The 26,505-nt window shown below is 34.1% G+C and overlaps 1 protein-coding gene across 2 annotated transcripts in view; it reads right to left on the bottom strand.

Annotated features, from left to right (window-relative positions):
- LOC118180982 (fibronectin type-III domain-containing protein 3A-like) overlaps nucleotides 1–26,505 on the bottom strand; it is a 254,400-nt gene that overhangs the window by 90,955 nt on the left and 136,940 nt on the right. Inside the window, exon 1 of one of the 2 annotated variants that reach the window (XM_035350070.2) lies at nucleotides 21,720–21,884. The exons of the other annotated variant lie outside the window; for it this stretch is intronic. The gene's annotated coding sequence lies outside the window, so the exon portion shown is untranslated. Of the gene's footprint in view, nucleotides 1–21,719; nucleotides 21,885–26,505 lie in introns of those variants that run through there. 2 annotated transcript variants of the gene reach the window in all.

Below are 26,505 nucleotides of genomic sequence, written 5' to 3' on the forward strand. Positions count from 1 at the left end.
ATTAAAAAATTTCTTATCATAGATTATATAAATGACAAGTCATTAAAAAGGGAGAATTAGAATAAATAAGAGAAGGTACAAGTATTATGATTGTTCGCACTTCAGTAATTCGAAGTGAATTTTCGACTTAAAACTGCGATTCTCAACCTTTTTTGCTCCATGGGCCCCCTTTCAGCGCTCTCAAGAAGATCGTCGTGCTCTCCCTCCTTTCTAAATTTTAAAAAATACGTACGTATATTTACTTACGTGCTTTAAAAATTAAACAAGAAAAAACATAGAAAATGTTGAAAAATACCAAAACTTGAATAAAAGTAATTTTTTATACTTGCAAACTAAAACTAAATAAAAGGCTCACCGCATACCCCTCCTGAAACTATGATATTCTCCTCTGGTTGAGAACCGTTGCTTTAGATCAGGGTTTCTTAAACTGGGGGTGGGGCCACCAAAAATTTTAACAGTTTTGATATTTCTTTAACTTATTATAATAATTTTACAGTTACTAAATATTTTTACCCAATGTACCTGAAAATAGATAAAGATAAGACAATGCAGACAAAGAAACGAAAACGCTTCGACGCATTCTTTTTATAATATAAAAGTGTATTTTCTTTGCTTTGCACATGACGCTGTCATTTTGTCTGTTACTTATTTAAAATTTTCACTTTGTTCTGTCTTAAAATTAGATATTAATGATCTAAAACTGCAACAGTATTACAGTACAAGTGAAAAAACTGACAGTTTCACTGTGTCGGATTTGCACAATACTTATGGGGTCCTGGGGGTCACGAAAAAATCTCAGTGATAAAAGGGGGTCGCGAATGAAAAACGTTCAAGAAACCATGTTTTAGATAAAACGAATTAATGCGATTGAATGCTTTTCTCGATAAATAGCATTATTTTCACGCAATAACTTGAAACATTTGATAAACTGAAATTTTTTCGAATGGCACTGAGACTATTTTCTTAAAAGTTTCTTTACCATAAAGTCCTATCATCCTCAACTTACAAACTAAAGTATACGGAATAATAATTAAAAAATAAAGTATCTGAATAATTTACTATCGAAAACCGAGCAAAATATAACTTAAACTTCTACACAATCCTCCAAATGCGAAGTATATACATTTCCATCTTGCGAATTTTATTCTGGGTCACTGTCACTCTTGTAAGCACTTAATACACTATTTTTTAGATTAATTCGATGTATGTCACAAAAAATTCTGGTTTATTTTAGAAATACAATCTACATATGTATTCCACATTTTTAAGCATTTAACTAATTTTCTAGAAATTAAAAGATACTCATTTATATGTACGATATTCGTTATACGTTTATTAGATAAATTTGTTATCGTATGTTTATGCATATTTTTTACAAGTAAGCTGCAAATTTACAGAGTTCACTATTATCCAATAAAATATATATTGTCATATACTTTGAAACTGCTCAGTAAGTTCACACACGTTGCGAGTATGGCCGTAATTCACACCGGGGCTGAACTTGGAACTATGTATGAGCAGGAAAAATATATAAATTTTTTTATATGGGAGATTTTATTTTAAAAAATTGAAAAATCTGAACTTCGTAAGTGATATTTACATTGCAAGCCAAGGAATTATTTATCTAATTAAGTTTACTTCTATTTAACTGAAAAATTGAAAAAATGATGCCTGCAAATGCATCGAGGAATAATCAAATTATGTCAGTCCTGCTAATAGACCTACAGGCTGGCTTCTACAGGCGATGATTATCAAAACGTACGACGGAAAAAAGGGGTAGTCAACGAGTATTCTTGAAAAATCGAGTGTTTTGGATGCAATCGGGTGTTCTAGAACATTAAAACATAAAAATGCGACAAAATAATTAATCAGTTTGCTTCTTTAACAGTTAGAAAGCAAAGATTTTTCCGATATAAAAGAAAAAAAATAAAGTATACTGAATAATTTGGTTGTAAACATTTTACCCTATTTATACTGTGCATGTTTCATATTACGCTTTGCATGACGTCAAATAGCTTCGGATATCAGATTCTAACACATAAGAGGAATAAAAAATAATATAATAGCACATATCAACAAGACATTTATTGAAAAAATTTTCACTTGATTAAGGTAACAAAGCTACTTTAATTATTTAAAAAATTATCAAACATAACTAGAAAACAAGATATTAAAGCTGAAGGAAGCAATAAACAGGGGGACCCCTATTTATATTCGACTGTCATGAGATCCTAAAAGTCTCTAGTTACGATCCTGCTAGATGGTTGAAACTGGCAACTTAACGTTTCCCATACGTGTTCGATAACAGAAAAAGCTGGAGATATGAGAGATCTAAGAGAAGACTGAATGCACACGTTCGTCCACCATGTGCGAATCCCATTACATAGCGAATATGACCCCCTACTGATGGGATAACATTGGCGATAAGTCGCCAAATAATGCCAATGTATCGTCACAAGCTGCTAAAATGCGATGAAGTTAATAAAGATGACAAGCTATCACAGACAAAATTGATGGTGACGCCCAGGGTGTGGAAACTCATACGCATTTAAAGTGTATGGTGAAAACGTTTTATGCGTTTTACTGTATGATGACGGCATGAGTAAGGATGCATCCTGCTTCACAACGATATGGCCTAAAGTGTTGGGTAGGTTATCTTCTACACGCGAATTTTTCGGTTATCCCAACCAAGCGAAGTGAATATTTAAATCAAATAATAATGATGATTATACGAGTAGACGAAACGATAATTGGGATTTCATACCTTACAACAGACGCAACCGTAATTTGCTGAAATATCGTCAAGTTCGCACTACATATTCCAGCTGCAATCTTCAGTTTTAAATCGGGCAGTAGCCAGAACGTAAATGTTTTCAATATTTCCTTATCCTCGCATTTGCACAATGTAATCAGTCAGTTTTGCAGTAAGAAGTCAATACAAATTAAATAATTTAAAGAAAAGAGAGAATGAACTAAAAGGAAGAGAGTTTTATGACACATCACTGTTAAATTTCTACTACTTCCCGTGTAACACACTTGATTACACTGACAGCTTAGTCAAGCGAGGACGTATCAGCTATTAGTTCTTTAAACTTTTACTGTCACTTGACAATTTTCTTTTTCATAATTATTAAAATAACTTTTTCTGCTGGGTAAAATGGAAACCCGAATGCCATAATTCCTTTTAATATTAATTGAACATTATCTTGACGTTTCATTTCTTGGTAAACAGCGTGTTAATAAAATATATCTATTGAAAACTATAACCCACACAGACTTTTCTCTTAAATCAATATTATTAAAAAAATAACCTCCACCTACACATAATAATAAGTCTGTTTGTACCATATTAGAGTTATTTTGTTATCAAAATTCTGAAATCAACCTTACAATCCAGCAACTGCAGTTATAAGCAAAGAATAATTTCGCAGATGCTCAGAACATGTTTACAGAAACTTAACGAAGTATGAATAGGAGAGCTGCGTTTACTCGGCTAACCTGTTACACCCACGGCAAATATTAAATATCAAACCACATCGTCTCAGTTTTGCTCACTTATAGGAAGAATACAGCAATGAAAACACTGGTCAAATCGCACACCTGAAAAGAAATGATCACAACACAAGACCACAAGCAGAAGATTAAATATTTGTCACATCCATACTACGAAGGAAAAAATAACTACTTTGGAAAGCGGATCTTCCTTGGGAGACCTTGGAACTGAATTGAAAGGATAGTAAAGAACATAAACTTACATTGTCATGAGACTGAGCTGATGGCATTTAATTATTCCGTAATTTCTTTTGTAGACTAAAACCTTTATTTCACACTTTATACGTAATGTGATATACAATCGTAATTTTATCAGCACTGATTCAAGACATCCACCACTATTTAAAAATTTCTCAGCTAAAGCTCAGCTCAATCTTGTACTATTCATAACTTTACATTTTTCCGTGCCAATATCACGTCTGAACTCTTTGAAAACAAAACCGCAAAACAAAGCAGGACGCTTCGGAAACCTTTGGTTATGAATTACCTCTGTAATGCATGCATGAAATGATTATTAATTATACACTAGTATGCAGATCTTATATTTGACAGAATGTGAGAACGCAGAATGGGATTTGTGTTAATGTTTCCTAATCACATACTCCTCTTAAACAATTCTATTAAAGAAAAAACTGTGATAGGAACTAAAAAATGGCATTAAGTTTCAAAATATGCCAAATTTACTCTTATATTAGTGTTAATTTTTACAGAAATGCTTTATGTATTTTAAAGACTTGTACCTAAATCAATTTTTATGGCTGAGATGATATCGCTATAAATACTCATCTTTGGAACACAAAATAATACTCATAACTTAAAATCAGCACAAGTTTTTACAAAAAAAAAAAAAAAAAAAAAAAAAAAGACCCTATGAATTTTAAAGGAGGGGAGAGAGAAAATGTTGGTATTTTCCCCACTGGCGCTTGGGCTCACCAACGGTCGAGCTGAGAAAGTCTCTGAGAGCGTTGGTCGGTTCGGGTTTCGAATCCCGGTGAACGGGCTGGCTGGCTACATGGGCGTTTTCGTGGTTTTCCCTATTTGTAACATGTATACAAGCCAGTTTCTCTTAGAAAGTTCTCCATGAAGGCATCCTTCCCATTATGCAGATAGCCCTCGAATTCTTTGCCCTATTTAAAATAAACCAAACCAAGCTGACTGGTGCTTGAATTTGCGAACAACCGTTCTGAATAAATTTCACATTGTCAACCAACTTATATGAACATCTGCTGTTTGGAACTGGGGAAGTCCTAACAGATTCGGATAATAAATGTTCTACTGATGTGAAACAAATAAACTATTAAACAAAATTTAAATACTTTTTTTAATAAATATTGTCATTATACAACAATGGTCACATTAGCCGTTTCATAGATTTTGATGCGTATGGAAGACAATAAAATTTAATCCTCATTTGAAAAGCATTTTAGATAATTTTATAAAAAGACAATTTAAAGTACGTAATCAATAGTTATTAATAACAGAATATTTTTTTTCTTCTGATGTAATATTTGCATTCATCAATGCAAAATTTAAAGCCCTCAGTCTGACCGATAAGGGTTAAATTTTATGGCAATGCAGATAAGATACACCGCTTCACGAGCTACAAAGAATTTTACTAAAGAGATAAAATAACTCGATACTGATGTTATCGAAAATACGGGCAGTTTTGTAATTCACAGAAGGGAAAATTTAATGAAAATACGGTCACTAGAATTATTTTTAAATGTAGAATACTATTTTTAATGGTACAGAAAAAAAAAATTTCTACAAGCTTTATCAATAAGAGAATCTCTACTAATCACATGATCTGTCAAATAATTGACTTCCTGTGTAGAGAAGATTGCGAAGAACAAATATTAAGGACGTGAAAAATATAATAATCGATAAAGGCCATTTTCAGCTCAGCAGCGTGACAGGGCTTAGAAAAGGAATGAAAACTAGAGAAGTGTTGCCGATAAATTACAATGTTAAAAACTAAATACGTAAAAATTATTTTTAAATAACGCGGTAAAGTGTAAAAAAAGGGGGGGGATAATAACATTCTTGACTACGCGACCAACAGTTAAATCGTTGCACTGCTACCAAGCAGAGTTTTAAAAATAGAGAAATTTAAGTGGGTTGAATGTAATAATCTTTTATACCACATCTCACATTTACGTCATGTGATTGATGTCCTACTGATGTCCTAACATAATTCATGTATGACAGTCCCAAGATTTTGTTTTTATTTGCACGTATGTAATCTAGAAAAGGCCTGGGAAATTTCGGCCAGCGGGCTTGAAAATTCTAACCGTGCCGTCGCAAATTAATATATTATATTAATACATATTATTTTAACAGATCTTCTCTGTCGTGTGAACAACTTACATGCCAAGATGTAAGGTGAAAAAAATCTCTTTATCGCCAATAATTGGACCCATTTCGAAGATTTTAAGCTAAAACGATTTGTTTGCTGGGCAGCTACCTAGCTAAGAACGATTAGTCTCATTTCCCGAGTTTAAATTCAATACCCTCAGTAAATGAAGACAAGTGTAAAAGTTACGAAGATGGCCTGAGAAAAACGCATTTTGAGTTTGAACGGAGATTTTCAAGATTTCAACGCCATTCGAACAGAACTGCATATTTTCACCATACCTTTCAATATAAATTTTGGAGCAGTGAGGCTAGATTTGCAGCGTGAGCTAATTGAGTTACAATCCAACATCTAATCTATGTAATCTAAACAACCATATCAAGTAACTGCTTGAGATGATTGTTCAGAGTTGTTCTTAATGTTCTAAAATTAAGAGTTTTACAATCGTTATTGAAAGCAAGTTTCCGAAATTAATATATCACGCCCATAAAATTAGTGCTATGTTTACCTCATCTAATACATGTCAACAAGTGTTTCCTACCATAAACTTTAGGAAGAATAATTCTATTAGAAATAGAGTCACGGATAACACTTAACATCAGTTCTCGGAATAAGTACATCGCAGTTCGAGCCTGAATTTAAGGAATTTTTTTAAATGATGTCGCAGTTTCATTCATCACATTAATATTTTTATAATTTTTGTAAAGATTTAGAATAAATTATATTAGCCCGTTAAACATTTTTCATTTATTTTTTGGGCTGCTCCAAAAGAAGTTTGCTCATCACTGATCTAGAATATTATGCTAGCTAAAAACATAATCTTTTACTTTTTCGAGTACCTGATGAAAGGTTATTTTTACATTTGAAAAAAAATCAAAGTTTACAAAATGCAGAAATGTAATACAGAAAGAAAATCATTGTCTCTGAACGTAGCATAACTATTCTTAAACTGATGTATTCGATTTATTTTAATTTCCTTGATTTCGAAAGCTGATCTCATCAACAGGATGAGAATATAGGAAGTGAGTTTATAGAGATATTCCGCATTTCAATTTGAGGTCTAGGAGTTCTTGAACTAACATGACGATTATTTTCTACTTTATTATATTCTAGAAAGCTATATACCACTTCATCAGTGGCCTTCCACAAGCCACCAGTTCACCACTGTCTTTAGGAAATTTTTTCATCTTATCCCTTTCATTGCCAATTTGTTTTTTTATACATGACAAATTTTGTATGTTATACCATGACTGCACTTTGATGTAGTACCGATTAAAAAAAAATAAATTTTATTTTTTATTTTATTTTTATTTATTTATTTATTTATTTATATTTTATCGTAAGAGTAGTTTTCCAGCAGCAGTAGGATAAAAGTATATCAGGTTTTCAATTTTATCAATGTTTGTTGGAATGTACGTAATGCAAAGAATTAAGAGACTTAATTTGAAGGTTGATGAATCTTCTCGCTTTCACGTTTTCGTCACCAAACTTTAGAATAAATTTCTGAGACTACAAATTCTTCATTTTTTGTGCCCATGGCCTGAACAAAGTTTTTCTTTTTATACAGATATGTGGTAGCAGTAACTTATTTTAAATGGCTGTTATGCCACAGTTTAAACTGCGCCGTATTTCTCAATTCCTGACATAAATAGTAACTCCAAATAAAGCCATAGAAGAAGCTCCGGCGTTTTTTTACGAAATGACCAACTACAATTTCAACAGAATTCTTTTGATCTAATAAAATTTTATTTTGATAACGAGTCTTTCCCTTCGAAACAAATCTTTGCAGGGAAGCGTAGAATTTTAAGAGCTTATTTAAAAACAAGTAAATTTTTCGGTCAAGAAAGTACCAGAACTGATTAGCCTGGTCTTGTCCGGCGTAACCGCTGTCAGTATCAGCGGTTTCAGTAACTCGCAATTTACAACAAAGCCGAAGAGGAATCCATCTTGTTCCTAAATGATATTCGGGTTAATAGGGCCTTAAAAATAGTGAAGTACTAAGATAAACGGTTCAAATATGTTCAGTGATAGTTATAAGCCAGAAAAAAAAGAGCACCTGTAGATTTTTCGGAGCACTGAAACCAAATTTGAAGACAACCTTACATTTATTTGTTCGGGATAAGAAACAGTATGAATTTTTTCTCTTTGTTTTCATACCTACACTTTTTTGAAATTTTCAGCGGTTTCCTTTTTTTTTTTTTAATTAGTGTGCTGGGGGGATTATTTTTCTTTCTAACATCTCTTGAAACTGCACATTATATTGTAATATATTAAGGGTTTATATTAAGACAGAGCACGGCACAGCTATTTCTTAGTTTTCAAGTCTTGCCAGGTCCTAAATAAGATGAGGTCCGATATTTTATTTTATTGTTTGACTATTTATCATTAATGTAACTACCTCCTTACATTTCGTTCAGTTTTAATTCCTAATTATTTTATTATTTTGATAACTAAATTGATCCCAAAATTTATAAAACTAATGCTTTATAATACCCCTTGAAAAAGTGCTATTAAAAGAAAAAGAGCTTTCACTCTCATTTAAAAAAATACATGTATCTGGACTCCATGAAAATAACCGAATTTTCCGAAATGAATAAGCTAGTCGCCGCATTTAACTAGGTCATCTGGAGTTTACTGCAGCAAATAAAGAAACATACAACAATAACCCCTTACACTCTACCCATAAGACGAAAACTAGCCATATCAGATACCATTAAATTTTGCTACGCCTCCTGATATATCCCAATGAAGGTTTCCGAATGAGTTAAAACGTCTATATAAAGCGATTATAACAGTATATAGAGCTGAATTTTTTTTTACACGGTCATTAAAAAAAATTCCTGCTGCGAAACCCGTAAAAATAACAATACCAATTGACGCAGCCTTGACACTACAAGGGCTTTAAAATCACGAAGGATCCAAGGTTCGATAAATGGTCGGCCAACGTCAGCACAGTTGCTGATCTTAAATCATGAATGAGTAGACCAGAAACTCACAATCTAGTGTCAACTCGTACAGTTGATGAAAGAGAAGTTGACTACACGTACTTTACGTACACGCAAGCCAGTAACAACTGAATTAAAAAAAAAGTTGGGTAAATTCCAAGGATTTTTGACCCGCAATCAGAAACGATGTAGGGCAGCGCTATGAAAAACACACGACTTCAGCATCCTCGCAAAACAGAATAAGCTCGGGTGGGAAGGTGGTCAGTGAACCATCAGCCCTTTTACCCTTTCCAAAAAATACCATGAATTGCAGTATTACATAACAGCTAGGGGAGCGTTATGCAATGACCCAAAAAATGTTCGACATCGAAAGCGAAAAGGAATTTCATAGCCCCGAATTTCCTTGGCTCGTCATTCATATTTCATGACTCAAGACAGCGAGAAAAAAAGATTCCAATGAATAGGACGCGGGAAAAAAAAAAGCAATGATACCTGTAAAGAAACAGCAACACTACCACCTACACGACAAACACTATAATCAGTCTGAGGATGCTCTTCATGACTTTAAACATCAGAAATTAAAAAAATTCCATATGTAAAAAGGTGGTATGTTAAACGAAAAAAGTATCCAAATAATAACAGGATATTATCTTCTGGACTGACTGATCCTCGAATCTCCATTTTAATGTTGCAAAAATTTAATGATAAAAATATTTTGTTAACCGCACTAGATTAGAAATTATACATAAATATTTAACTTATGAGAAAAGATATTTCTAAACGTTAATATAGTCTCGATTAACCAGGGCAATACCGTTGAAGATGAAACCCGAAGTCACGTTTAATCGGACAGCGGTCAAAAAAAGGGGGCGGGAATAACCCATACAATAACTATTAGAAAAATATTAACAACCGTTTACCTGCATTTGGAGCAGTTTAATCTTGAGGATAAGACTACTTGATTGTGTAAATTAAAGCACCATTCAAAACAAAAACGCAGATGAAAAGAAAGCTTTTATTAATTTATATTACTTTTGTCTTTCAATAAGAGTCAAAGGGAGTCAAAAAATTAATGGCTGCACATTTAATTTACTTTTATGATCCAGCAATTTACTTTTAATAGATGATTTAACGATGTTGTATTTCCCAGATTGTGACTAGTTAAATTACGCACCGTTGTAGTTAAAATAATTCTTAAATTTTATGACAACATCTGTTATCACTGCTATTTATTATTCCACGGAATTTCTTCTCATTTTCGTATTTCCTAGAGAAATTTCGCATTATTCTGATAGTCTGCGACAGTAAATTTTTTACAGTTCCGGAATTTACAAAGGAATTTTTTTTTAAAAAGCCCGATTAAAATTCCCGCCCCCAGGTTAATTATACATTGAATTTCGTTTTTATGCACAATATCTTTCTCACACCTACTTTTTTGGAGTGGGGCAGGGGGAAAATCTGATTTAATACTCTTTGGGGGGGGAGTTTCATCTTATGCAAGATTTATTTTGATCCAACACAGTTCAAATAACAACTTTTAAAAGAAAATTGTCTGACTGATTTTAATTTTTGGAATATATTCCAACTCGAAAAATCTTTCCAATTTAAAATAAAAAGATATAATTAATGGTGACATCTTTTCAAATAGTTTTTTTAAAACTTTTTTTTCTCAATAAAATCCTCATTAAAAACTGCATTAGCATTACTACATAACAAGTTTTCTCTGTTTCATTTCACACGATTCAAGAAAAGTTTCTTTTATTTATTATGGTAGCTTAAACGCCTTAAATTTTTTTTGAAGTTAAAAATTTAAAGACGGATGCAAAAAACATAGAAAAAGGATTTCAAATTTTTATTAAAAGGAAAATAACCTCGTGTAGTTTGCTAAGTAAACTAGTATGGTGAAATTTAACATAAAAATTAGCACAAATAAAAATGATTTTTTTAAGGTTATAGTTTCATTACGCCGAAATCCAGGTATTTGATCGCCTGAACACATTTCAAACAAAAACTGAAAGACTCATTTAATTATACAAATATTACAGTTATACATCTCATGAATCATGACAAATTATGTCAATTCACCTCTAAATATATGTTCATTGGTATGTTTGTCCAAGCATGTAGAGTTCATTTTTTTTTTTTTATTCCAATGGAACATATAACACGAGAATTTAAAACAGTCAGGTAAAAATTCTAAAAACAGGATGACAGGTCTGTATTTGCAGTAACATCCAGAAACTGCTAATAGAAAAATAGCCCATTATAACGCTTTGCCATAACCAAATATAATTAAATTCAATCAATGCATATGAAACACTGCTCAATGAATAATTTTCTTCATTCAAAAGCCGCGGTTTTCTTTATTTCTTCTTCCACAATCTACACAAGCGAAAGTCTTACAATTAAAAATATAAAAGATTAATTTTAATTTGTACCATTCTGGTTAAGTGCTTTAGAAATAAAACTTAATTTTTTAGTTGTGATTAATATTCTTCGTCACTTGTAATAATAATAACAACAACAACAACAACAACACAAAAAAAAAAATAAATAAACAAGATTTTTTTATGTAGCGTATTGCTGGTTACGGATGAATGTTAATAACAATCGTATTACGACATAACATTAAGAACTAAAGATGCCTACCAGACATAAGCAGGTTCAGATACTCAATATTGAGTAAAAACATTTTGCACTTACTCAAGACGTATAGCAATACAGAAAAAGTTTGCTGTGGACACCACATGACTTCCTTGAACAGCCTATTAAATGATACACAATTTTTTTTGCTGCATTTCATTTAAACTTATTTCCTCGATTTCATTAGACATATATTTCTCATTCAATTAATTCAGTTCTCACTTCCCAGCAAGGCAAAAATACACGAAAACTCAAAACATCTTGATTAAAAATTGTAAAATACAGAAAAGCACAAAACACCAAATACAGTTAACAATTTTTACAATCAAAATTAGAGTTTCTACTAAAAAAAAAAGACGTTCGGCTAGTGGCAAGATGATAGATTTACTGAGGTTTAATTACTAAATATGGGAATAAGTTTAAAACAATCAGCGTTCGGTGGCGGCTTAATTCACAGCGTTCTTTGTAATTTTATCATTCCATAAGCCAGAACGGACGTCGGCAAAAAAGCGAATTTTTTCATCTTGCACAAGCGAAATCCATTCCACCAAAATTGTGAGTACAAATGTCACTCGCTTAACGCGAAGACATTATTTGCATTCAGACCAATCACAAGGCCAGATGTTTCCTCTGTTCACGTCGCAGTACGGTTGGCTTAAATGCCACCGGCTCAAGTATTTTCGGCGCCTAGGGAGTCCCATATGAATATTAAAAATATTAACCACACAAAGCAAAATATACCTTTATTTAACCGTCGTTTGAGAGAATAACTTAGCCCCATCTGAAAATCAACGCACTAAGAAGCAACAGTTAATCTTGTAAATATACATTTTATTTTTTCAACTTTTTAAGACGATAACTATGAATTAAACGAAATTACCCTAACTTTTATAATGCTTGGAGAATTTTATGAATAATTACTACTAATTTCGAAATGCTTAAAAATGGTAGAATTATGGAAGACTACAAAATGTTGAACTGGTAACTGCCACTACATAATATGATGGCTAGGAAATACTTTCTAAAAGGCAATTTCTTAATGTGTTATGTGGATATAAGCATAACAAAATTCCACTTAAATTTTATATCACTGGAAATAATGTAAAGACTTTCAGCAAATTAGGTATGGTATGGTTATGCAATTATGGCAAAGCACTCGAGGGCTATCTGCCTAAGGGCAGGGATGCTTTTTGGAAGATGGCTCGTATAAACGTTACAAATGGGGGAAAACCACAAAAACGCCCACGCAGCCTGCTCATTCACCAAAATTCCAACCCCGAACCGAACTACCAGTGTTTTGCAACTTCATCGCTCGACCGATGGTCGGCCTGATAGCCAGTTAGATATTTAATCCATGAAAAAAGGTAAGAATTTTTTTTTTTTTTCATTTTTGCAGACAATTTATAACAAGTATCTATTAATCTTTCCGGGTGGCACAAGCATTCACACTTATGACATGGCTTTACATAACAGTGCAACTACACATACAGGGTCAGAAGTATATGTCAAGCTCATCACAAATAATTTACATCTATCTCGATAAAAAATATTTACAATCATCCTAGTATTAATATTAACATCTACTAAAATTGCAAATTTCAAATAACTTAGAATGCGGTCATCCATCTTCTATCAACCACGTATGTCAATTATTTGCATATTTTATTTTATATCCAAAGGCGTCTAAATAGTCATAAATAATAATCATAAATAATAATCATTTGCTTAAAATTTTAATAACTAAAAGCAAACGTCCTCAGTTACATATTCCAATACCAGGAAGGCGATAAACAGTTCTTGGAGCACAAATCCAATGTTTTTATCTCTGCAAAGCATCAATGTACAATACATGGGAGCCCAATTTATTTCAAATAAGCTCACGTGGGAAAGGGAAGAGGCAAAGAGGTTAAAATGACTAATCTGCATTGCTATATACATGTAAAAAAAGAGGTTGCTTGAGGTCAGGATAGTAAAGTATGTCGCGGCAAACGGGCGACGATATAGTCGGCAAAGGAAAAAATGGCTTGAATTTGTTCCTCATTATGATTTATGTGAATCTAAATAGCAGCGACGAGAGAAGAGTGGAAGAAAACTGCAATCTTTGCAGTTGGGCGCCAGTGCTTTACTTTAATGTTAAAAAACTAGTGTACCGGACTGGCGCTTTCGTGGGGAAGAAAGTGACCTGCAGCAACTTCATAAATGCATATGCAGCCTGCATAGCTTCGAGTTTACAATAGATTTAACATTAAAATGGAAAAAAAAAATTCATTGCAAGAGGGGAGAATAGAGGCATTTGAAACAAAGGCACAAATTGAACAAACACACATAACTTCTGTATAATATACAAACTGGAAAATGAAAATATACAACTTTGAACGTTGATTTATCGAAGAATAGGTAATAACTGCATGAGATCTGATGATAATAATTGTATGAGATTTTTATGAATTCTTTCTTTACTTAACAAGAGGCAAAAAATTATTTGGCAATCCAAAATTTACATAGGTAGAGCTTTGCTATAACTCTCAAACATGAGACAGCAGGTTGGACTAATATTTACGTCAGACAAGATGGCCGTCTGTTGCAATGAGAGGAAAAATTAATTACATGATTTTTGAGTACAGAAGACGAGATATCATTCATACTCATCCGAAGAGGCAGTTTTAATGACTACCGAGTTTCATGAGTGGATTTCTCAAACGGAAATGACAAAAAAGAGGCTATATACTCAGTCATTAGAGGTACTTTCTTGATGAATTTATTAATTACCGAAGCATTGATACAGGTGAGTGAGTATACATACTGTGATAAAAAATGAAGTATTCAGTATTCCGCTAATGTACTGTTTATGAAGAATTAATTGAGATTTCTTCCAACTTCTGACCACCTTCTTTCTATGTATGTGATTATTTTAATGACATTTCCTTCGGATATTCAAGCGCAAAATATAAATGTATCCCTTACTCAAAAAGAATGGGGACTCGTTTCCTTTTAGGGAATTTTAAAATTTGCTGCAAGCACATAACTAACTTTTTTCGCCTTATTATTAAATACACGCAATTGGACACATTATGGAAAATATTTATCTTTTAACTCACGGATCAATTATTCTTATGCCACCAATGAGTCACGTCTCATTGGACGGTCGATGAAAGCTAAGAATCGTTGACACGGCCATAAACTTGCACTGTCATTAGCTGTTTAAAGAAAAGAAAGGGAAAAAAAAAAAAGAAAAAGAAAGAAAGAAAGAAAACAACAACGGAAGACGGCATGATATGAATTCTCCGTGATTTATAGTTACATTTAGTATGCCGAGGGAAGTCCTCGAAGAGTAGCTGAAGTAACATGTTTTTAGTATTAACCCTTTGCGGCACAGTGTGTACGGTCTGGACACACCTAAAAATTTCCTTCTGTACGCACAGAAAAATTGGATGAAAAAGGATTTATAGGTTTACGTTACTCTGAACCTTCTTTATTTATAGTAGATGGAAGCTCAACACAAACCAGTCCATATATTTTAGCCATGCTTAGTTTTTTAAGACCCTCATTTTTTAAAGAAATCTTCCAGATTTTTTTTAGGGTATAAAAGGAATTGTTTGAAAAGAAATTTGTGTGTTATTTTTTTGGCTGTATGGTAATCTCCTTATTCTATATTAGTTTTAAGTTTTTACCTTGAAATCTTGCTTAAAATCAAACGGCGAACCCTAGGTGTGCCCAGACCGGGTTCACCGATAATTTAGGACAACTGAGAGTCTGTATTCTTTGTTTTTCCGCATCTCATCGGTCAGTTCATTGACAACAATGCTCGTTTCAGCACTCTTTTTTTTAGAAGCTCTATTCAATCAGTGTGCCCACAGAATTAAAGGATAAAAGCTATGTTCACAAAATTTTCCTCTTTCAAGGAGGAATTCACTCCTCTAGGCCTAATTAGACTGCCTACCTTTTTTTTTTTTTTTTTTAATCAAAACTCCAACTTTAAAAGGCAGCGTGCCGGAAAGGGTTAATCCCCGATTTGGTTTCCTGGCACCAAAGGAGGCTGTAAGGAATACGCACAGTTTTCTGATATAAAACTATTTTCCTAAAGAATTCTCTATGAAGAGAATCTAGTCTTAAGAATATTGCCCTCGAGCTCTTTACCAAGGGAGAAAAAAGAAAACAATACAACTAGCTTAACACCTGCCAAATGACAGAAAAATACAGTACATACAAGGCGATCCAAAAATATCTGGCAAAAGTGTGAAAGGTATCGAAAAAAGCAGACTTTGTAATGGAATGCGTCGGGAAATGTCGCTAGTATGGCTCACGGCACTGTTCAGTGGTAGATAAATGCGTTTTTTGCCGTAAATTGTCGTTCATCGTGCGGATTTCGAGTGGCAAGTATCGCTACACGAAAACGGAGCTCGCCGACATACATTTTATCTATGGAAGTACAGAAATTGCTCAAAGTAGGTACTCTGGGATCTTTCGCTTTACGTCCTTAAACTCCCCCGGGGGGGAGGGGAGGTTGATGCAGGAAAATCTGTGAAGCTAATGGCTAGGATATGTACTTGTACAATCTTGGTCACGAGGGTGTAAAATCAGCAGGCTGGCGGATTCAGGACGTTTGTTACATTAAGGTCAGATCCGAGGGACAGACTGGCATTAAGACCTACAACTACTGGTATCAGTAGCTCGGTAAGGCGAGTGTGCTGGGTTGACGAGCTCCCCGCGTAGTGCTGGCTAAAGAAATATGACGACAAGTCAGATATCCAGGCAAACAGGTCACGCCCTACAAGCAGCGCCGAGAACAGACCTCTCGGACCCGGCTCAAAGGTGCGGTTTGGAAAAATTTAGAAATCCGTATGGAACTGGTGTAGGATCCGGGGTCTCGGTAAGTGTATGTGAACATCTTCAAGGTGATTTTTGGTTGGACTCCCACCCCCTGCTTAATATGGAGGTTTTCAGCCTGGGACTCCAGCAAGTGTAGTTGTATTCGGTGGCAGGAACACGTATGAAGTTTGCTGTTGTTGCTTACCTGTTTAAAGCAGGTGCTCTGTTTTAACTTCAGCGTCAAAGATAAAATGCATGTTGGCGAACTCCTCATGTAATGATGAACACCAACATTCGCACGGGATATGACGGTTTACGCCAGTAGAAAGCTTTCATCTGTCGTTGAACAACACCTTGTGCTACATCAATCCACCATTTCCAACATTCATTCCATTACAAAAACTGCTTTTTTCAATTCCTTTTACATTTTTTGCCAGATATGTTTTAACCGCTCAGTATTAAACAGAAACACAGATACCATCCCAGGTCTTAACTTAAAAGTTATTCAATATTTAATTAACGATTAAGTTTCTTTGCACTTCTTTAGAACCATAACTTACTGCCGAAACTATTTATTCCCTCAAAACAATACTGCAGGGGATTGCGAAATTTAGTCAATTGAAAATAGAATTCAACTAATGTCACGAAGCAATGCGTCAATATCATCATAAAAATGGTTGCATAAAAACTAGATCGAATTATTTTAAGGCGAAAAATCTGGATTTTTTCATTTAGTGAGATATCAAGAAACGGATTGCTTTACAGGTGTGAAAATGTTACCAGGCCTTAAACATTTGTTAATCGGTTAGAAACCATTATACTTGGTACAGTCGTTAGCTTTTCTAAGTAGGAAGACGTGAAAAATGAGCAACGTCTTCGCTGGAACTCGAACCTGGACCTCTCAAATACACGCCGAATGCACTGCCGTTACACCACGAAGGTATGCTGGAATGAGGGAGGAAATACCTTCTAACTTATTTCAAACATGACAGATGAGAAATATGCAATGCCCTCGCCTGAATATGAATTCTGGACTTTCTGATCGCTAAACACGCTTCCAATTATGCCACGATGGCACGCGGTAAAAAGAAAGAAACATAATTGAGCTATTTATAAATAAAATCCATGTTATGTAAAATCATGTAGAATTAATTCATTATTATACAGTAATTAATGCATATTTTCAAAATTTATATAAAATATCTGCAAAATTTCCTAAGCTTAATTTCATAGTTAAAAATGTGAAATAATTAAAGACAATAATTTTACTAACATCTAAAAATTTTTTTAACTGAATATGAATCCGTTAGTTAACATATAAGCATAAGCTTTTCCAGAGTTATTTTTTAGAAATTCCCATGCACTTTCGATTACATTTCGTATAAAATCGGAAGTATGTGCCTAGGATCACAACACAAAGAAACAAAGCACATATGTATGTAGTCAATCACCTTTATCGAACACCTTGCATGATGAATTAATGAGCAAACTGCACTTCGTCCGAATATCTAAAATTTTATAAAGAGCCTGAAATATGATGAACGACTAAAAAAGACATTCCTAAATATACCGGCTTTTATTCGGATTCATATGAAACCAAAAATAATACTATGTCAACATAAATTATCTCAACATGATGTGGGCCTCGCACAAGTACACTTTTTTCTGACAATGATGAAACATTTTAATTTTTCACATTATCAAATCCCCCATTCATATAAAAATTGAATGCCCGATGAAATGTTTTTTTACAGTTTAGGAAGTATAACAAATAAATAATTATTATCAAACGCAGACACACAGTGCAATTGTATTACACTCCTAATTTCTCCGAGCGATGTCGTATGCAATACTCTTTACGCAAGAACAACACGTGAAATAACATCGCCTACGAGGCAAGCATTTATTTACGGATATTGCTCATCCAGGAAGTGAGTATGAAACCTTAGACCAAGAAGAGAATGAAAAGCTATCACACCAGTTTAATCTGTAGAATACATTACAGATGCACAGGATATAGTAGGGTCAAATTATTTTTCTACTAGAAGCGACAAAAAGTGAAAAAACTGAGAGCGCATAAGATTCATATAAATATTACATTTAACACGAAAGAGAATATTGCTAATATTTCATAGCACCAACTCAAATATTCGCAACTCAGCTTTACTTAATTATTTCTTTAATGCAACGTTTGCGCCACTGCAAAATCATTAAAACGTAATATTGCTAAAAGTCTTAATAAGTAAATTCGGTAAATTATTGTTACGAATCCTGAACATATGTAAATAATTTCAGTCAAATTCTAGAATCTTTTGTATAATGTAACATATGTGGAAGCCTCAAGAGATGAAGCTCTGCCGGAGAAATAGGATTACAGGGGCAAGTGTATACAATATTGAGGTCAATAGCCATCTCGAAAAATTGGCGAGATATCGCCATGCTGGCGATGGTTTCAACAACTAATTTTCGTCACCAAATGTACCAAACTTAACGACCATTTGGCGACATTTGGGTCATGTCTCTGTATAACAGTAATTGAATTAACTGATCCCTATATGTACCTGTAACCTTATCTGGCCCTTAAATATAACTTTAATTGTATATGCCTTCCAGTAATTTCGAGAAATGGACAGTACTAGAGATTTCTCGGCGGCAAGTAGGAAACTATATAGGACCATAGAGCATCAGTTCCCAGTTCAGACCTGAATTCGGAGTACTGAGATCTCCGTGCGAGCTTCGCCATTTAGATGAGCTTTGCTACGTTGCGTTTAACGTTCTTAGTTGTTTTAAGTCTAACTACTGATTATGCTTTGTGATACTGAGAATCCATTACGAACCAGTACGCACGCAACATTATAAATACACTGTACATTTAAGAAATTACTTCTTTGCTCAAATGAAGATTATGCCCCATTTCAAGCTTCCACAGATAAGGCTTCTTTAAAACTCGTTCCATTTCAGGCTTCCTTAATGCGGTAAACAGGAAATTCCCATTTTAGATTTTTCAGGGTAAATCCGAAAATGCGATCGGAAGTTACGTAACTGTGAAATATGTATGAAATGAAATCACAGTGACGCTCTGCTCTTAGGCACTACATTAATCTTACATGATTATGATGGCTAATAAAGTAGGTTTGGACGGAGGGCTTATTTTATCACAATTTAGTGTTGTTATCTTGAGATGTGGCCACGTACATTTCCACAGAATAATAGTGGATAACATTTTTTGAAAATTATAAGATTGGAAGAAAATGAAAACCGAGAACTTTTGAGGACCAGTACAGTAATTAAAAAAAAGTTTAGTAGTTTAAAAAAGGAAAGCTTCAAAGGGTCATGAAAATCATCAAGTCATGTTCCTATCACAGTGTGTAATTAAAACAGATTCATTTCTTTAGTTACTAATTCTTTAACAATGTGATTTTCATCGGCAAGGAAAATATTGAGCGATATACGGAAATGATGATTTTTATAATTATTTTCAGCGAGATAAATTTCATGCTTTACCCCAACGTACAGCAATTTGTTTTTTCAAGTACATCTTGGACATAGTTACATGTTCGGATCGGAGAAAGTTTATGTTGTTGAAGAAAAAATGTAGGCTTTGTTAAACAATTAAGTTTCTTTCCAATTATGTCTCTCAAGAGTTACCGGAAGTTATGGTGCTAAGATACGATGCACAACAAATAAAAATTGTATCATCTTACCCTCTGAAATAAGCGTTCTTCGCGTCTTCCTTAAAAAAGCCATCCTTTTCGGTTGTCTTTGTTTCATGTACAATTTTTAGGAGTTATTTGAAATGTCTTAATTTCATTTTTGAATTCCAATATGCAGAACAGATTTAATATGGAATGAGTTTAATCAATCTATGCAACACATTTTATTCTTATTTTTAATTCACATATCAAATGGATATTTTCATCTAGTGACCTGGACAAAAGTACAAGCATTTATAAATTTTACTGCTTGTCCCGCAGTTCGCAGCACACGACACCACATGTTGCCTTGGTTGTGAATAACAGTATTTGTATTAAACCTATGCGCTCTCAATGTAGCACTTGAATTCCACCTACGTGACATACGGATATAAACTTCAGTAACATACTTAATAAATCTATGTCAGAGCACATTTCTCATTAAAATTCTTCATTTTTCAACAGACTAAATTTCGATTGTAAACATTTGATTTTTTTAAAAAAATCTATTACATAAATCATGATTTAACTTACTGGAAAGAATATACGGTTAAAGCTACATACAGGAGTCGGATACGGTTATTACAGTTAGACATAGGGATCAATTACATTACCAATTACAGTTATACATAAACTGGACCAAAACGTCGCATAATGTTCACTAAGTTTGGCGACTTTTGGAGTTTTTTCACCAAATTTGGAGGGAAAAATTAGTCAGCAAACCCATTGCCAATTAAGCGAGATAGCCTTTTACTCAATGTTAAATAGACTTACCCCTTGTATCTTATTTTTCCGGCAGAGCTTTGTCTCTTTCAAGCGTTTCATGCTACACTGTACAAAAAATACTACAATTTCAAATATAATTTGACTAAAATTATTTACGCATGTACAAATTCGCTTTAATATGCATGCATTTCTGGACAATTTGCTGCTGTTCAGAATGCTTACGATGGGCTATTCATCATGTTAATCAAAGATATAACTACAGATGTCTAAAGTTTTTGTTAATTTATCTATAAAATTTTTCAAAAAATATTTGAAATGTATAATGAATCGCAGAAATTTTTAAAGACTACAGTTTATGTAGTAATAAGTGGTAAAAACGTTTTCATCTATCGACATTAAAGTTTATATTAAAATATTTAAATAACTAAAAAAATTTATTTCTCCTAATGTCATGGATTCAAAATCAAATGTGAACTTCGATGCAATCGAATATTAACTCTTAAAAACTGGATAAACACTAATGATTTCAAAATCAAATTCTTATGGTATTATAGATATAGAAATTTTCTTACTAAACAAAAATACTTTAAACATTAGCATAAATGACGCTATACACTTCTCAATCATATTTCTACCTTTAGCATTCTTCCCAAGATCAATGAAATTTTATTGATAATATTGCACTTTAATAACGTACTCATTACATATAAAAAATTTTACGCATTTTAATTGCTACCACCCTCCTCCACCCTCAGCTGGGCACTTGCCAATTGGCATTCACCGATAATTATGACTAAAATCGCTGGTCACTTTACTGTCTGGTCATCGAAAACGACAAAAATTATTTTATAATAATAATTTTTAAAAACTGTAATAAAAGAATCAAAACTGCTAAACAATTCAGAGGTGACAAGGGGAGGAGGAAATACGTCCAAACATTTCACACGAATGATTAGGAATCCAAAATAAAGAAGACTTCAAGGTTAACTCAGGTGTTACCAAACACGCGAAGCTCTACGAAGCATGAAGGACGAACTCGAGTTGCTTCACCGAGTTTCCACTTTTCCATCTGTGATCCACGCCTGCTTTTCTTGTTCAAGAAGAGTTGACGATCTTCGTTCGCACGCACTTAGTTTCTGCTGGAAGCCATGCTCGCGAACTTACATAAACAAACATGCGTAGCCGGGTTAATGCTGGAAGCGATGCTCCGAAACTAAGCTCATGAGGAGATTTCACCTGAAGCGCATACCTTTCCGAGACATAGGGGCGCTTCTTGACTCACTTCCAAACCTGGAGCCTCGAAACTATACGCACACCCGGAAATAACAGGAAAAAAAAAAAAAAAGACACTGCCAAGGTGTACTCAAAGGCAGTGGCGGAGAGAATATTACGACCTCTTCTTGGCATCTAAGCTTCATTCCGAATTCTGTAATATTACTATTACCTGAGATATCATTTCGAAATCTTAAATCTTTTCGAATACACTTTCACACCGAAAGATGAAATGAAGGACGTAAGAAAATTAAATACCCCCTCCCCCCCCCCCAAATTGCCTTTTTATACCTGTTTCAATAAACAGCAAACCATCTGGAGAACGTGTTATTAAATAGCTCCATAAACTGTATATAGACCAGCTAGCACATCCTGCCATGGAAATACATGAGGAGGGAAAGAATTTTTTGGCTTTTCCGATATTAAAATTATATTCATCTGAAAATACTAATTAGAATTATTTTACGGTAGAAATTTTTACGAAGATTACAGCAAAGCAATTAAAATATTAATTATAGCAGTTTCTTAAAGCTTCAGTCACGAAATATTAGTAAACCCCCTTAACACGAACACTCCATTAACAAAGTACAAAATTTCGGCCCTGACAGCGATGTATATGATCTTAACGAAGTTTTAGCGTTTAAACACGAATTTCGGTTTGCACGGATTACAAACAGTTTTTTAGTTCGTTGCGTCATTAGAATTTTTTAATTTAACACAAAATTTCAAAGTTTTTCGTATTTTTTGCCTGTTGTTTCTCTGTTAGAGCAGCGTTCATAAATATTCTGTCCCATTTAATTAAAACCTCACAAACTACACTGCATTTTTTAAAGCATAGCCAGCATCGGTAACATTGCTCGATAATCGTGATCATCGTGTCCACAAAGAGCTTCAATCAACAAATGCAATTTTGTGTTCAGATGTGCCCTTATTATTATCAAAAATTAGCCTTTGTTCTTTAAAAATTAGCCAGTACGATTAACGTTAAACTCTCGAATAATTCTAAATCAATCAGGTTAAATTCTACTAGTCTTCTTCTTCCAATGGTCACTAGGGGCGAATTAGTATCTTTTCTTCCTAAAATTCAGCAAAATACAGCATACTAAATTAATATTTCCAGTTTAGATGAACTGAAATTTACAATAAAATATTAACATAGATTTACTGGACTGTAGTTTAGTTACATTTGAATTTTCAGTGCGCACCAACATATCTTTATTTTCTGAAAGTTCTCACTTTTCGGCAGATAGCACTCCGGTAACTTTCAGGACGAGACAACTAACGTCAAACTGCAAGCAATTCATGGCCAAGAGGAAACAGACATAGATCTGTAAACAAAACTAAATATCCTAGAGGAAATAATTCTTAATGCTGTTGCATCGGATTCCAAGAACAAATCTAAGCGATTTCGTTGTACTAAGTACGAAGATGTTGAAATTTTACTTCTAGAACGGTTCAACCATACATGCGATTCCAATGTACCTTTAAGTGGACCTACAATTTAGTCAAAAGCAACAGAGATTCCCAAAAATGTACACAATCAAGATTTCATTTATTCCGTTGGTTGGCTGTACCTCTTCCAAAAGACACATTCGATTTATACTGAAGCAAGTAAGTTGATGAAGAAGAAGCAAACAACTGTTGGATGAGTGTGGTGACCAAGGGAGAGAAAAGTATGTCACTTGTGATGTCCTAAATAAGGGCAAAACTGGACTTTCACACTGTCCTTGAGTGATCAGTAAGTCTAGGAAACCACATTATCTTAAAAGCATAAATAATACTTTGCTTTGCATCTACTGTTACCATAAGAATGTTTGGATCAACATCCAGGACGTGATTTCTTTGTTTTAATAGTCGAATAGTGGCTCAGAATAGGCATGCTCTTATGACATGGGCAGGTGTAAAGCCCATAACATACATGATCCAAACTTAAAAAATGTAAATGCGATTCCCCGGAAATGCACAAGTCGTTTTCAGGCTTGGTATCAAAGGCTGAAGAGATTTTATCGCAAGTGACTTCTCAGAACTGCAAATCACGGAGCTGGCATTTTCATTCCCGTCTGCTATAGCACAATACAGAGGAATTTTCATCAAAAACTAACCCTGTAAGAGCATTTTTTCAAGCAAAATATAGTAATTAATGCAGTACTGTAGGGTTTTCTACGACGACATACATAATACATACATAATATACTGCAGTAACTATACACTGTAAATGTTAAAGTAATTATATACTGTAAATAGTTAATGTGTAGAAAAAACTATACCAGAAATAAGACTTGCATACTCAATAATACAAAAACAAGGTCCCGTTAATTTTTTTTTTTTTGTGTGTGTGTGTGTGTGTGTGTGTGTGTGTGTGGGTGGGTGGGTGGGTGTGTGTGTGTGTGTGGGTGTGTGGGTGGGTGGGTGGGTGAGGGGGTGGGTGTGTGTAACATGAACTCTTGATTTTTCAGTTCCTTGCGATTCGTGTTAACGAGGGTATACTGTAGTACATAGCAACGCATAATTTTTGCATGTTCTTTTAATGATTTAAACCTCTCAACATGCACGGTTTGAAACATTTATAAAATATTGTTGCGAAATCTCCAGGCGCGGTATAATGGCTTCCCCGCAAAGCAGGTTTAGGGGTGCCATAAAATGGCATGGGAAGGCAGGGTTGCCACATTTGGCGAGAAATCGCCCACTTGGCGACAGAATTGGCGATATGCCATGGAAGGATGGAGAACCTTCTGGAACGAATTCTTACCGGTTTAGCCCAGAATGTTCTCGTAGACAAGACAAAAACTATATAAAACTTGCTGGTACGCGGAGAGAAAGTACGAGATAGTTAGTCAGTCCGTGCGATCGAGTTGACAGCCGGGCAGCGAGTGCCGAGTGGGTCGTTGAGTGCATCGAAAGAGTCTCTTAGTGTATCGCGGTTAGTGCATCGTCGAGAGAGCGTGTTGAGCTCTGGGAACGACCGAACCGAAGAATCGGGAGCTGTGCTCTGTATGTCGTCGAGTGCATCACGAGTTGTAGTGTGGAGAATCTCCAGAGTATGTTGAGTTCCGAGAACGACCGAGCAGAGTCGTGAGCTGTACTCTGGTGTTTTGCAGTGAAGCTGTCTCCACCGTTATAGCCTGATAGTGTGAAGACTGTGTCGCTGATTGTGTCAGCATGTGTATAATAATTCTTCGACGACTGTAAACGTGATATTCGAGCTGTCTTGGATAATACTGGCCAATAAAGTCTGTTTCGATATTTCATCAACTGTCGTCGTTATTCACTCCAAATCTACGAACCCTATAAGAATGTGAAAGAAGAAAATAACGTATCAACTGGTGTCAGAAAAAAAAAAACGTAACAATAAAAATCAGATTTATTGCGTACAACAGAAAATGTACTCACAAAGGGTGTGTACACAATGCGATACGGACTCGATTCATAAAAAGTTTAGATAAAAAGAAAAAAAGTACCATTAAAAAGAAAGTTTAACCATCGACTTATATTTTGATCTTAGACATCTCTCGTTAACCTTGCTCGAACCATGTTTAGAACTTGAATGCTTTGCAGAAGTCAGTTCTTCTGCAGTCATAACAGTTTTCAGAAATATTGTGAAAATTATGTACTTTTTTGTGATTGCGTTTCAGGTACAGAAAGTAATTTAGTGCTAAATCTGACAAACAAGAGCTAATGATTAAAAATTGTAATATTGTTTCAATACACTATTTGACAGCAAATGCATTTTGGAAAGAATTCCTTCGTTGGTTTATGAAGTTTCTGTATTGCTTTTTAGAAAGCAGCTCTTCTCATTCCTGTATTAAATCACTAAATTGTTCTAAATTTCTCTAATACTCTTTCATTTAAAGTGAAATTTTACTACAGGAAACAGAAAATAGCCTGTAGGTGCCAAATCTGACGAGTAAGGGGACTGGTTAAGAACACTTAGGTTGCGTTAAGAAAATTTCCTTGCGTCTCTCTGTTCAGATATTCAAAACAATGCACAAGCATCGAATGCATTAAATAAAACAAAGTATTCCATTCATACTTCAAGTAACTAAGCAATATTTAAACGAAAGCAAACTGAATACCGAGTTAGTAAGCAATAGCGCTTAGAAGCTACACAGCAGCTGGTTAAAATTTTTTTGTCCTTGAAACTTTCCAACTAAGACCTAAATCTTCAAACTTATCTAATTCTTTGAGGTAAATATAAATTATCCTTACTCTATTAGCCCTACATGTCTCAAAATAAATAAGTTCACCTATTATATTTTATTATTAAATTTCAAATAAATCAACCTTCCTTAACATTTCATTTTCACAAAAGATGAAGCGAGTTTTCCTCAATTAAAAGCGCAAATAATTCTAAACAAGCATACAAAGTCGAAACCATAAGACATTAAATTTAATACACACATCTTCAATATCTCCAAAAGCTGATAATAAAAATGTTTAAAAGGTTCCAACAAGTGGAAAACACCTGGTGAACCTTGACACCAAAGAACGTTGCCAGAATTTGTTTTCCATTTCG

This window comes from Stegodyphus dumicola, chromosome 6 (assembly GCF_044657685.1).
Source record: "Stegodyphus dumicola isolate Sdum_Otavi_A_Nest chromosome 6, ASM4465768v1".
In the NCBI taxonomy this organism is placed as follows: Eukaryota; Metazoa; Arthropoda; class Arachnida; order Araneae; family Eresidae; genus Stegodyphus; species Stegodyphus dumicola.